Source organism: Ictidomys tridecemlineatus, chromosome 3, assembly GCF_052094955.1.
Source record: "Ictidomys tridecemlineatus isolate mIctTri1 chromosome 3, mIctTri1.hap1, whole genome shotgun sequence".
NCBI lineage: Eukaryota > Metazoa > Chordata > Mammalia > Rodentia > Sciuridae > Ictidomys > Ictidomys tridecemlineatus.
In genome coordinates this window covers 21,799,260-21,812,848 of record NC_135479.1, presented here as the reverse complement: position 1 = coordinate 21,812,848, position 13,589 = coordinate 21,799,260, and the positions used below count along the sequence as shown (strand labels likewise).

The window sequence follows — 13,589 nt, the reverse complement described above, 5'->3', positions numbered from 1 at the left end:
AGTTTTTTGGGCGTGGGTTGTAGTTCAGTGGTAGAGTGCTTACCTACATGTGTTGAGCCCTGGGTTTGAATCCCAGCACTGCAAAAACTAAACAAAAGATTTTTGCCGGTTTCCAGCTGCCAACTAAGTCATCCTGTCATTTTTACTTGCTGACCATCAATTTTTCCCTGGCATGGCCTCCTAGGCACTTAGAAATAGTAGGGCAGAATGAAGGAGACTGCTATAGTCTCTGAAGAAGAGGACAGAAATGAGTATTCATCAAAAAATAACATCTCCTTCCTCAAATTCTCAGTAGCTGAATGGCTCAGCACAGTGGTAGAGATCTTAACCTCTTCTCTAGCACCAAAGATCCAAATCCATTGTCTCAGGGCAGGCAGGAAAAAAAATGTCTTTTCCTCCTACCCCTTGCCATCCTATCCTTAGCTTAAAGCATTCATATGCTTTATTTGAGACCAGAAATATACCTGTCCCTAGCCTATGACTGATTTCACCTTTTTTCCAGTGGGTTATTTCTCCCCCATGGGTCCTCAGTTCTGCACCTTAGGACTTCAGAGCTGATAGTAGAGGGCGGGAGAGCCTACTGTTTAGAGAGTGGACTTTAGGACCCAACGGGAACCTGTGCTTCTTGCAGCAGCCTAACCCAGAAGCAGGGGGGAATCCTGAATCGAGCTGAGAGGGCTTCCCCGGTTCTCCTGGGAATCCCATCGCCCCCCTGCCAGCACACACCTGAGCAGGTAGGATCATGCCCACCCCTTCCCAATTCTCCTTTTGCCACCTTTTGCCCGGCCCCTCTGCCTCTGATCTTGCCGTTTCCCTTTTCACCAGTTCAGGCTCTCATCCCTCCTCCCCCATTTTTCACTGTGGTCCTGGGAGGTGGGAGCCTAGGAACAGTGGGGTGTCTGAAAGATCAAAACCCCTGCACCCTCCAGCACCCCTCCCACATTTCCTTGAGGCATTCTTCATTTTCTAAGAAAGGAAAGTTGGGGGAAGGTCTGCCCAGGCCCCACACCCTTTGTACCCACCTTTGCAGTATTGCCCAATACCCCTTCCCCCATCTCACCTAGACTGGATAATTGGCAAGTGTTGGGGTAACAGAAAGAGTGGAAAGAGCTTGAGGGACCTGAGCCTTCCCAAGGGATTTCTCTCTTGCTTTCCTGCCCAAAGAACTCAGGACTTTGCCCCCACTCCCTACTCACCTTGTAGGGGACCAAATGTCTCCTTCCAGGTTCATGTCACACTTCTTCGGTAGCCAAGGGCTTTGCTAAAGGGTAGTGGAGGTTATGAGCATTTTGGTGACCTTTTCCTCTAGGGTAAGTTCTTTCAACTTAGAGCCTTTATTCCTGCCAATACCTCAATGCCAATTTCAAAAAGCCCCCTCCACTCTGTGTATGTGTGTATATGTATAAAGACCATGTGGTGTAAGATCTATAAGTTTTGGGTAGAGGTTTCTGCATGCATCTCAGAGGAGAGATCCCAGAATATGGCCCAGGTCAGAAGAGGCTCAGTCCAGATGGCTGGGAAAGGGGGTGTAGACAAGACCAGGGAGGTTGACCAGCCATGCCAGCTCCCTGGGCTCCTTGGCTTTCAGAGCCTCAGGCTCCTGGTGTTACCCTACAGCTGGGAGGTCCCCAAGCTTCTGCCCTCCTGCAGGCTCTTTGGAAGAGGTCTGGATTTCACCTACTGTTTATATTGACATATTTTTCTCTTCTGTTGTGGGCTGACAGTCCCTGCTTTCTGAAGATCTAGAGCATATTATGGTTTAGTGGGTTTATAAAAGGGGTGAATGACGTGTCTGAGAAACCATGTGTAAGGGTGTATCTTGCCTTAGGGAGTAGTAGACTATGGAGAAGTGTGATAGAGACTGGTCACACTTTGAGGGAACTCCTCAGGTTCTCAGTGTGTAGTGGGGGTGGGTGGCATGGACCTATCCGGTAACTGTCTGGGTATAAAGTGTACTCTGTATTCCTCCATGGCTCCTCGGGTCTCCTGAGGGTTGTATTTGGAGGAAAGGATAGATAATGGAGTAGCTTCAGACTTTATTCTGCTTTAGACCCAAGAAAGAAAATAGAGATTGAGTGTGAGCAGCGAATCAGGAATCAGAGGCCTGAATTTGAAACTCAGCCCAGGGTCACTTAACTCTGCATTTATAGTCTTTCCTTTTTCCACGCCTCAGTTTTTTCATTTGTAGAAATTATCAATAGCAAGCCTGGCTTGCCTGGCAGGGACACTGCCATTAAGACCCCGTAAGATAATGTATGGTAAAGCCCAGCACAAATAGGAGTTGTGGCTGAAAGATTCTAGGATGGGATCCTTTTCTTAAATCTAGGTCAGTCTCTCTGCCTTCAGTTTCCTTCCCCCATCCTGTCCATCTGGGGGACTGAAGAAGCAGGCATAGCTGTTGCCCCAGGTACTGCAGAGTTCCCCTAATGCAGATTGTAGGTGTCTCCAGAGCACTTTGGTCAGAGTACAGATCTCTCCACCCTGCTGTTTTTCCTCTGAGGCTCCACAGCTACTCCCCTGAGCCCTTTCTCCACCTTCCTTCTGCCATTCCTGCTTTGTGTCCTTGTCTCTGTCTCTCCCCTGCTCAGTGGCCTCCTTGTCCGGCTCACTGGGCAGGAGCTCTAATCGGATTCGACAGCTGAGATATGTGTGGTGGCTGAGAGCGGGCGGGAGGGAAACCAGTGGGAGGATGGTATGAGGGCTGCCCCTGGCATTGCCCAGGCCTCCTGAGCACCACCTTGAGCCTGCTGACTGGTTGCTTGGCTTGGCCCCAGGGAAGGGGTGCCAAAGGAAGCTCAGTAACAAATAGGCCAGGGGATGGAGATTACTGCAGGGGAAACACACTGGGCACCTGAGGACCCTGTTAGTATTTGATGACCTTAATGTCAGTACCTCTGACTTTGACAAGGAGGTGAGAGTTGGGCTTACCCTACACCTTCCAATTCCTCTGGCTTCTTTTTCTTCTCTCCTCTTGTTGAGAAATACATTCATTTTTCCCATCCAGCCCTTTTGGCCAGTACCTTCTTATGGGGTCACATCTGGGAGCTGCTGGGGGTGCCATGTGTCTGCGTTCATCTGGGTCATTTCCTCCCCTCTGAGGTATTTCTCTCATTCACTTTCTGGGCTAGGTGCCAGGACTCCTGGGTTTCCCGCCTGCTTCATGGACCGGCCTCCCTTGCAGGCCTCCAGAGAGTCGCTAAGCTGATTTCCTGCCTCCTGTATAGGGAGGGCATTCCCCTAGGACTGGGAGGTGTCAGGAATCCCAGGTGGGGTGGGGTGAGGGCACTGTAGTCCCTGGCACCATAGCACCCAGGCTTCTCCCTCATAGCCTCTGACTCAGCTTGGGGGCAGCGCATGCCCAACCTGGCAGGCATGGCCTGTTCTCGCCTCCAGGCTTCTATCTTTACATGTGGGTAGCCAATATCTTCTGCTATCCTTTTTAGTTTTTTTCCCCATGGTAGCTAGGGTGGCCATGGAAACCCCTGTATCTGCACCCGTGTTTTGGGGAGCAGGGGATTAGCATAATTGGGGCACTATTTGTCTTCTCTCCAGCTGGGCCAGGATAAAGAAAACTGGCACAAACTTCTCTACACCAATTCCCTCTGCCTCAAAAGAGCAGCCAGTGGAGCCAGGACCTGCCCTTGTGGTGCCCACAATGTGGTTGGCACTGATTTGTCAGAAATTGGGAAGGTTTCCTTCTAGACCGCTTTCGTCCTTTCTCTTCCTCCCACAGAGTAGGGGCAGCTCTGTGATGTAGGCACTTATGGGCAAACCTCCCTCTAGGGAAGGGGTGTGTGATGCCCCTGACATGGCCAAGTTGGCACTGGCCCCAGGTTGGAGTGCTGGACATGGTTCTGAGCTGGGAGTTGGTGGGGGAGGACAGGGCATGAGCATCCCTGCCCCCCTCATTTCCTGCTCTTTGGGCAGCTGTGGGCGAGAAAGGCTGCAGGGACTATTTTTAGTTGGTCTGTCCCCTGGCAGGAGGGACGTGCAGAAAAGCACGGGGCAGGCAGAGGGGCTGGCCAAGGTGAGGGTAAGAGGCAGGCAAAGGAGTATGTGGGGGCACAGATTGAGGCATGTTGAGCATGAGCAAGAGCTTGCTGAGAAGGGTCTGGCCAGGTAGATGGGCTGGACTTGGCAGGAAGTACTGGGACCCCTCAAGGCTCTCTGTCCAACTTTATGGAACTGGAAGGGACTTTAGAGGTTACCAAGGTTACAGAGGTTACAGAGAGGGAAACTGAGGCCTAGAGGGGGATGTGGTGTGCCCTAAGACCCTCAACCAGCCACAGACTGCATTGAGACCTGAACCCAGGCCCCTTGGTCATTTCTCTGGACACTTTTCCTCTCCACACCTCCTTGGATTTCCTTCCCCTGCTGCAGGGGGGGGGGGACCTCAGGCCAGCACACATAGTCTATTTCCCTCTCTGCTTGTTTATACAGGGTCTTGGGTAAACCCCAGCCTGTTTTGTTTATTAAGTCTCCACTGTATGGAGAGAGTCCATGCCCAGGCTGGAAGGAGGTTGGGGTTGGGGTTTGTTTGGGTGGTCTGTGGCCACTGGTGTGAATGGAGGTGCTGGACAGGTTCCAACACACTCACAGGCTGGCGAGCTGTGGGGCTTAGAGACACCTTACAAAAGGGACATCCCTTCCAGCTGCTCCATTTTAGAGAGCTAGAGAGGGTCAGGGATTTGCCCACAGTTGCAGGATGAGTTAGTGATAGATGGAAAACATGGGACACAAGTCTCTAAACTCTCCAGAGCTCTTTGTGAGTTCCCTCCAGCCAAGGCCAGCGCCTCCCTCTAACAGCCCTGTGGGTCATGGTCCTGGTTTGCCACTCCCCTCAACAAAGGAAGGGAGCAGGTCTGAGGAGTGGAGAGATTAGCACAGGCTTTTGATCACTAGTCTGTTTTCTTTCTTTCTTTTTCTTTTTTTGGTGGTGCTGGGGATTGAACCCAGGGCTTTGTGCATGTGAGGCAAGCACTCTACCAATTGAGCTATATCCCCAGTTCTTGATCACTAATTTGAAGGGAGCCCTCCTCTGAAGCCTGGAGGCAGGAGTGGGTATTTGAGAGTTAGGGGGATAGGGGGAGAAATTTGGTGGGGAATTGTGGTCCTTCGGAATTCAGTTTATGTTCTGTCTCCCCGAGGGCCACCATGTCATACAGTTGCACAGGAAGCCTATGTGCTCCCTGGAGTTGTCCAGGGCCCTGTCTGTGTAACCAAGCATGGTACATCTATCTCCCCACCTTCTTTCTTCAAAACAGCTTCAGATTCAGCTGGGAGGAGGTGTTACAGACAGCCCTTAATCCAACACCCTCTCCCCCATCCTATCTCCTGCCTCTCAACTTCTCTGGTTCCTCTGCCATACACCCCTCCCCACCAAGCAGCTCCCAGTAGGTCACAAATTATGGTGCAGGGACCCCTCCCCCAGCTCCACTCAGTTTCTCTGTGTGTGGGGGTGCTGATTTATCATGCCCCTCCCATCAGTCCTGCTGCAGTGTGTGAGAAATCAATAGTGCAAATGGATTGAGGCTGTTCAGCTTGTCAACTCCCCTTGGGCCCCACCAACTCCACTGGGACTCTTGAAGTTACTCAGTCCCCTTCCATACATATACATAGATACACACACCTAGTGTGGAGACAGAGCACTGAGCACAGGAATTACTCTTTATGTCCATCTCTGTCTCTTTCATTCTCTTTCATATGCTGGGCTGGTCTTAGCATGACAAATACTCTTGAACATTTATTTCCTAGTTTGGGTGGAGTGGGGGTGGAGAAGCTCAAAGGGCAGTAGGCTGCCAGCCAGAGGTAGGGAGGGAGGCAGGTGGGTGAGGGAGATGGTGGGGGTACTAGCTGGAGAAGGGATTGGGTGACAGCCCACCCCATTAGCTCTAGTAACTCAATCCCTGTACCCCACCCTCCTGATTTCCCTCCCTCTCAACAACTTCAGCAGCTGTTGGCAGAAGCAAGGCTGGCAGAAGTATATGCAAGTGCATGTGTATGTATGTGGGGGGGTGAGAGGGGCTGTGGGGGCAGGGGTGCTGCCAGGACATGTTAAAGGAGACTCAGCCTGGGTACAACTTGGGTGGCAGGAGGAGGTGGGGCAAGTAGGAGAGTGGGTGGTGAGTGATGGGCAGGGGGCAGGCTGCAGGAGGGCAGAGCAGCCCAGGGGTCTCACAGAACTTGTCAGCACTGGAGCAGGGCCCTGTGTGATGGGGGTAGATAGTAGTGAGGGGGCAGGGACAGGCACAGCCTCAGCTCACTCCAGGATGCTGAAGCCTACCTTCACCAGGGGGCGCATGTAACCATGGAAGGGCACAGCCTGCCCCTGTCCCTGATCCCTGGACCGTGCCTGTAGGGCAGTGCAGTCCCTGTGGTGACTAAGTCGCTTCTGTCCTGGGGCTGGCAAAGGGCCAGACTCTGCTCTTCTCGGTAGGTGAGTCACTGCCCTGGCATCTCCCCCGGATGCGGCTGAGTCACCCAGCCATGCCTGCTAGGCAGGTGGGCACCATGCTTGGGGAGGAGGTAGAGGGTTATATGTGTAGTCCCTAGTGCTTTCTCTGATCTCTCCTGGCATGATCTGGCCCCACCCATAAACCTGCAAAGTTAGGCAAGAATGGTGTTTCTCCCATGTGCTCTGTTGAGAGGTTAAAGGAAGAAGCTGCAGGCTACAGAATGATGTGGAATGTTTGATTTGGCGTAAATGATGTCAGGGTTGGGCACAGGGGGCATTGGGGAAAGAACTGGGGTTTGAATCCCAGCTCTATATATCTATATGAACTTGGAAAGGTAACTTACTTTTTGAGATTTTATATATATATATATACACACTAAGAATTGAACCCAGTGCCTCACACATGCTAGGCAAGCGCTCTACAACCGAGCCACAGCCTCAGCCCTTGAGCCTGTTTCTTCATCTATACAATGGAAACAAGAGCCTTGCCCCCTCAGGACTGAGTCAGATGAGATGGGGCCTTGAAGGTAACTGTGAGAGGAACACCTTTTTAAAATAATCTGGGAGGCAAGGGGAAAAAAGGGTCATATGGGGCTGGTTTCAGTAGAAGTCTCCTACCCCACCTGCATCCAGGTGGTCTTGGAGAGACAACTGTTTCCCATTCTCTCTTTAGATTCCACTTAATAAAATGCCTAAAGAGGCATTCCCACAGGCTATGAGAAGAGAAGTGTGGGCTCTCCTAGGGCTATTTTGTATCTCCTTTGACTACTGGGACCTGTCACTGGATGTCCTACCTATCCAAGCTCTCTCTGGCTTCCTGTCATCTGAAAAGGGATTCTAGTTTCACGAAACCAGGGCTCAGATGCTCTGCCAGCCTATCTCCTGTATGCAGGGGAAGGGTATAGGCCTCCTGGAGGAGTGTCTTTCCTAAAGAGTAAGGTACCTCTTGCCTGGTGGCTCTTCTCCCTCTGCTGGTCTTCTGCTGCCACTTCCTGAGCACTCTTCTCCATTATCAGGGTCCTTGGTGGGAGGGGCTGGAAGCTCGAGTTCAGCACAGCTGGAGTCCAGCACAGCTGGAGTTCAGCTGCTACTGGGGATTGGAAATTCCTTCTCCCCCAACTTCTTCTGCTTCCAGGAGTCAATTTTGGGTAAGACTGGATCCTCGGACAGGTGGTACTGGGTGCCCTGGGGAGGGAATACCCCAAAGGTGTGCTGGCTATGTGTTTGTACCTATGGGCACAGTCTTATGAGTGTCTGATCCTCTGTGGGGGTGGGTTTGTGTGTGCATGAATTTCTTTCCTCATTTGCACATGGGCTTACTGCTGTGTCGATTCAGAAGCATGCCCCACCCTCTGCTTCATGCCCTTGTGTGTGCACACATGTCTGCATATGCTTGTTCTTGCTGGATGTGCATACATGTGTTTTGAGGGTGTATACATTTGTTCTCTGAATGTGCAGGTAGGTATGCATTTGTATGAAGATGTCTGAATCTCTGCGTGCACGAATGTACCTGAATCCTTATGCTGGCAGGTGTATGTGAAGGTCGTACATGTTGGAGGCAGTGTAACTGTGCATACCCACTTGCATTTTTCAGTCTATGAACCTTCCCCTCTGGTCTTAGCTGGTAGGAACTAGGCTGGCTGGGAGAAGCTTGTAGAGGCTGGAAATGGGCTGGCTCTAACCCCCCTGGCAGGCTGGATCCTTACTTGAGTGGAGGCCCCTGTGGTGGATGGGGCTTAAGCTGGAAGGCCCTGGGGGAGGGGGCTGGGATGGAGGGGAAGGGGTTAAGCGTCAGCGTCCACATCTGGGAGCCATTGGCGCATTCCTACCGGCTGAGCACATGTTTGCGGATGGATCTGGACGGGACAGGGCGGGAGAGACTGGGCGGGCGGTTCGCACCGGCAGACGGAAATCCAGACGGGAGCTGGAGACAGCCCCAGCCCAGCAGGCAGGAAAGGGTCTGGGGAAACGCTGCTCGCACTACCGTGAAGGTTTTCCCTTGCGGACTTCTGAGCATAGCGTCCCACCGACACGGCCTATCCTGCCTTTGCTTCCTTCCAAGACTAGGGGACTAACAAGACAGAGAGAGCAACCAGATACTTCAGTTCTAGAGCCGGTTCGGCAACCCGTGCGACCGTGGACAAAACCCCGTGTCCACTCTTGGCCTCCTTTCCTAATTTGTCATGAGGGGGTTGTCGGATTGGCGGGTCAGGATGAGAGGCTCTTCACTCGGGTGGTGGCTTGGGAGTGTGGCACTTCCCTTCCAGTGGGAAGTCCTGTGGGGACACTTGTGGCCACTTCTCTGTCCTGGAACGTGGCGGTGGAACGTTCCTAGGGAACTCTTTAGGCTGTTCCCTAGTAAGAGTGAGTCTGATCCCCTCACCCACCCACCCAGGAAGGTTCTGCTAACGGTGGGGATATGATCCTCCCAAACCGAGTAGCAGGCAGGGAGGCAACTCCTGGCTGTGTTGGGGACTGGGGTCTGCAGATGAAGCATGATCCAGATCCTGTCCAGCTGGAACATAAATGAGAAACTTCTGGGTCCTCCAATCTTGCAGAGAATCTTGAGTCCGAGTTTTCTAGCATAGATGGGTACTCCTGGTTGCCCCTACTGGAAAATCAAGGGCTACCCACTTTGGGGAAACTACTTCAATAGGTCCTGGGAGTTGGGTTGGGCCAGGATTCCTCAGACCCTAAAGAACCGGAGAGTATTTTTTTGGGGGTGGGAGGAGGTGTCCCTGAGGGAGATTTACTCCTGTGCCCCTTTTTTACAAATGAGAAAACTGAGGTCCAGAGAAGGGAATTGACTTGCTCAAGGTCACGCAGCTTTCAGATCCAGCTAATGCTGGAAAATAGTAATTATGAGATAGGGCCTTGACAGCGAGGGCACCGCATTCACTTCCATATTTCACCAACTTTTTTCTTCTTTCTCTCTTCCCAGGTTTAGGTGGTGTGTGTGTGTGTGTGTGTGTGTGTGTTGTGTGTGTGTGTGTGTGTGTGTGTGTGTGTGTGTGTGTGTGTGTGAAAGAGAGAGAGAGAGAGAGAGAGAGAGAGAGAGAGAGAGAAGCACGTCCCTATGAGTGTGGGCGTATGTGGTTGGAAAAGGGAGTATAGGATACCACACACTGCGATCCTTTCTCCACTGAGTCCTATTTTCATTCTTTCCACAAAACTTCACCCGCTTCTCGCTCTGAATCTCACATTCTGGCGAAGAGGGAGAGATTCTCTCAGATTCCCACGGTCTAACCTTCAGCATGGAGCGTCTCCTTTAAGACTCGCCCTTCCCTAGGTCTATTAAGGAGAGAGGGGCGGGCGTGAGCCTGAGAACCCGCCCCTGACTGGTGATTGGCCGGTGGGCGGGCAGGGGCGTTCCTGAGGGGGGCCTTCCCCCCCACCCCAGCTCCATACCCTCCGCCCCCCCCCAGTCTGGGGCTCCGGGTAAAGTTTCAGCCTCCGCACGTGACTCGCCATGGCCGCTGCCGTCGCCCCGCGCCCCTGAGCCGCGGCCCCCCGGACGGCTCCTCTCCCGGGACCCCACAACCCTGACGCCAAGCAGCGCCGAGGCGCCGGGTTAGGGCAGACGCCGTGCCCGCTGACTCTCCAGACGTGTTGCGTCCCCCTGCTGCGAGGTAACCTCTCCCCCGGGATTCACGGGAGCCCTCGGCTCCCTCTGGCTTCGGGGCCCGGTGGCCTGCTCTTGATGGGAGCCACGGGCAGGGACCAAGTGCCAGGCAGTTCCGACCCGAACCTGAGGGTTCCTGGGCTTCCCAGCCGTCCGCCTCCGTGTCCAGGGTGGGGGAGCCCCATCTGTGCGTCTGTCTGCGCCGAGTCTTCGCGCGCAGCCTTGAGGCGTCTGGGGTAGTCTGCCGTGCGTGTCCCCGGCGCTCGAGCCGTGTCAGAACCGCCACTGGGAACTCCTGCTCTCTCTTTTCTCCTCAAAACCAAGCAAAACAAAAAGACTTTCAAACCTGTTTGGGGAGAGATCAGATGCCCAACGGACTAGCCCCCTCCCTCCTTCCTCCTGTTACCTGAGCCGCCCTGTGGTTTGGGGAGAATCAGCAAGGGGACCTACCCCCACCAGAAAGAGCTGGATGGGGGCGGGGCCCACCCAGCTGGTGTCCCCCATGGAGTGAGGGGAGCCGTCAGAATTGGGTGCGGAGCCAGTGTAGTTGTGTGGGGGGTGTCCTTGGGTCTTGTGTTACAATGGGGTTTTGGAAGCCTTTTAGGGTGGAGGAGGACAGAATAGACTGGCCGACCTTGCTCTGCCTAGGATGTCTGGGACCTGGTGCCACCCACGAGGCTTGGAAGCTGCTAGCCAGATGTGTGTATGTGTGTATGTGGGGGAGGGAAAAATCAGCTTGGCTATGTCCCCTCTCCTCATTTCTGGGTACTGCCCTGTTGTCAGGCTGCTCCATAGGAAGAGGGGCAGGCCCCCATTGTACTAATCTGGGGGTGGGGACCAGCTTATATGAAAAATCAGATTTTAAAAAGTCCACCAGCCTTGGAGAAGTTTCTTCATTCTTCATCCTGTCTTGGATAGGATGCCAGTATGTTGACATGTAAGGGTACCCCCCTCACCCCACCTTGTGTCAACTCCCTCTTCTGCCATCAGGTTATCTTCTGCCTGCTGCCTGTGTGTATGCATGTATACACACACAAAGCATATAAATATGTCTGTGTTTATATATATATAAATATTTTCTGAGGGGATTGTACCTGAGAACACTTCCTGACTGCTCACCCTTTGTTGCTTACCCCAGCCCTCATTTCTGCTCCTGACTCCCCCCACATTAGTGGGGAGATTGAGAGATGTCTCTTGCGCATTTTCTTGGCTGCAGTCTTTATAAGGGTATTAATACCCTTTGGGGGGAAGTGGTTCAGTAAGGACCCTCCTGGGGCTTGGTAGGAAATTAGGGTCTAGGTCCCCAAATTCCTCAAGCTCCTTCAGGACTGTATGGGGAGGCTGGACTGGGGAAGCCCCAGGTTGGAGATGGGGTGGCTTAGAGCTTTGGGGCTTCCCCCCCTGGAGGGTTGGAGATGAGTCTGGGGGAGGGAACAAGAGAAAGTATTTGGACTTGGGATCTGGTTCTTCCTCCTGGAGGAAGAAGGGGAATGGTTGTGGAGTCAGTGAGTTTGTGGCTATGAAAGATGGTGCACAGGAGAGTTGGGACATCAGTACTGCATGAGAGTCCTGGCTATGAAACAAAGAGGTCAATAGGGTCAGACATGAGTAGGCCTTTGGGAGCTGAGGATCTTGGATTTGCAGGGACTTTGAGGGTGTGAGCTTGTGCCTGAGGTGGTCATTGCAGGGTTGCACCACCAGACTCTTTTTTTTTTTTTTTTTTAAGAGAGAGTGAGAGAGGAGAGAGAGTGAGAGAAAGAGAGAATTTTTAATATTTATTTTTTAGTTCTCGGCGGACACAACATCTTTGTTGGTATGTGGTGCTGAGGATCGAACCCAGGCCGCACGCATGCCAGGCGAGTGTGCTATGGCTTGAGCCACATCCCCAGCCCACCACCAGACAGTGCAGATGAAGTGGCAGTTCTGAGAGGACCCTGGGTTTGGAACAGCTTAATCCTGGCCACCTCCTCCTAAATCCCTTATATCTTGCTCCCTTCAGTCTGACCCTAAATGCCCCTGCTGCCACCCTGGGATACCTCTCTAGTTTTCCTCCTACTCCCAACCCTGCGGCACTCTGGCAGGAAGCTAGCTGTAGGCAGCCCCATCCTGATCGCCCCTGTTCCTCCCACGCTGGGCATAGTCACCTACTCATGCCATGACGTGGTTCCTGCCACCCAGTCTACTATGGGGGAGAGAATATTGTCTGAGTGGCCTTCAGGTTTGTTTGGGGGATATCAACCCAGAGCCCAGTTAATTAGCTCCCCTTCCCTAAACCTTTTGGTCTCTGAAGCTGGCTCTACTCTGTGGGACCTATCTCCCCAGGCCACTCTTTGCTCAGGTTCTAGAGTCTTAGGTGGGATGGTCCTCAGAATTATGTGATGTGAGGGTAGGGCCTGCCCCCAAATACAAGGCTCAGTATCCAGATTTCTTCCCTCTGGGAGGCATGAGCAGGGCGGGACTTAGGCTTGGCTGGAGGGGTAGGTATGTTGAGGGCTGCCTTGTGGAGTCTGGTTGGGAGCACTGCTTGGGATTTAGGGTGACAGGCATTTGGGGAAGATAATCCTCTCCCTGTGACGAGGAGTAAGTGGGATAATCTCCACTTGCCCAGCACCTCACGCCCCTGTCTGGTGGTAATGGTTTGGGAGTGTGGGAAGTTGGCAGGGCCCCTGGCAAGACGTCCAGAGTTGTCTTGGCTTACTGGGTTTTGGGAAAGGAGTGTGGCAACTGATACCCTCAGCTCCCAGGGCTTTGGCTGCACATCCTCTCTGACGCCTGCTCCTTCCTCCCTTTGCTCTCCTCTCCACCCTCCTGCTGCTGTCTGGAGCACACAGGGTTTGTGGGGGGGATGTGGGGCGGAGGGTAGAGACTGGATCTCTGTGTGTGTCCAGGGAGTGTTCTGGGAATTGGCAGGACTGACTGAGGGTATTTGGGTGTCTCTGCAGGGTGGGCGGCATGTGGGGACCTGGCCCAGAGTGTGAGAATGTGTCAGAGTCGGTGTGTCTGTCCCCAGTCTGGCTTGGGTGTGGGTGTCTCTTGCTTCGTCTGGATCTTGCCTCCTGCTCTAGTCTTCATCCCCCTCCTTCCCTCCACCCCAACCAGGACCGCCTGCTTACTCTCCTTCTCCCGCAACTGGAGCCTCCCTTGCCTGTTCCTGGAATTTGGAGAGGAGGAGGAGGAAGAGGCAGGCAGACAGACCTCCCACACTCTAGCCTGCCCGCCCGCCTGCCCGCCTGGCATCATGGGGAAATGAAATAGGTGCTGTGGAACTAAGTTTTCCCTGGCTTCCCCAGACCCTCTTGCATACAGTAGCCAGCTCTTACAGACGGGCCATGGGCTGCCCGCCTCTCTGGGCAATGACTCTCCTTCTACTTAGTGTCTGCCCCACAAGGCCCCTGCTGGACCTCCAGGCACCACTGTTAGCCTGGGGAGCCAGTAAGGGGATTAGGCTGCTGCCAGCTTGGCCAGCACCTGTTGCCAATCCCAGCCCTGTAACTGGAGCTGGCTAGGGAGGGG

General features: G+C 53.4%; 2 protein-coding genes across 3 annotated transcripts in view; one reads left to right on the top strand and one right to left on the bottom strand.

The window, feature by feature from the left end:
* The window catches only part of Top2a (DNA topoisomerase II alpha), a 323,275-nt gene that overhangs the window by 232,202 nt on the left and 77,484 nt on the right, over positions 1–13,589 (bottom strand). The window lies entirely within an intron of this gene.
* The window catches only part of Rara (retinoic acid receptor alpha), a 44,353-nt gene continuing 31,374 nt past the window's right edge, over positions 611–13,589 (top strand). The window contains exon 1 of one of the 2 annotated variants that reach the window (XM_021724202.3): positions 611–734. The gene's annotated coding sequence lies outside the window, so the exon portion shown is untranslated. Of the gene's footprint in view, positions 735–9,859; positions 10,084–13,589 lie in introns of those variants that run through there. The other variant, XM_005321817.3, reaches the window with a different exon arrangement.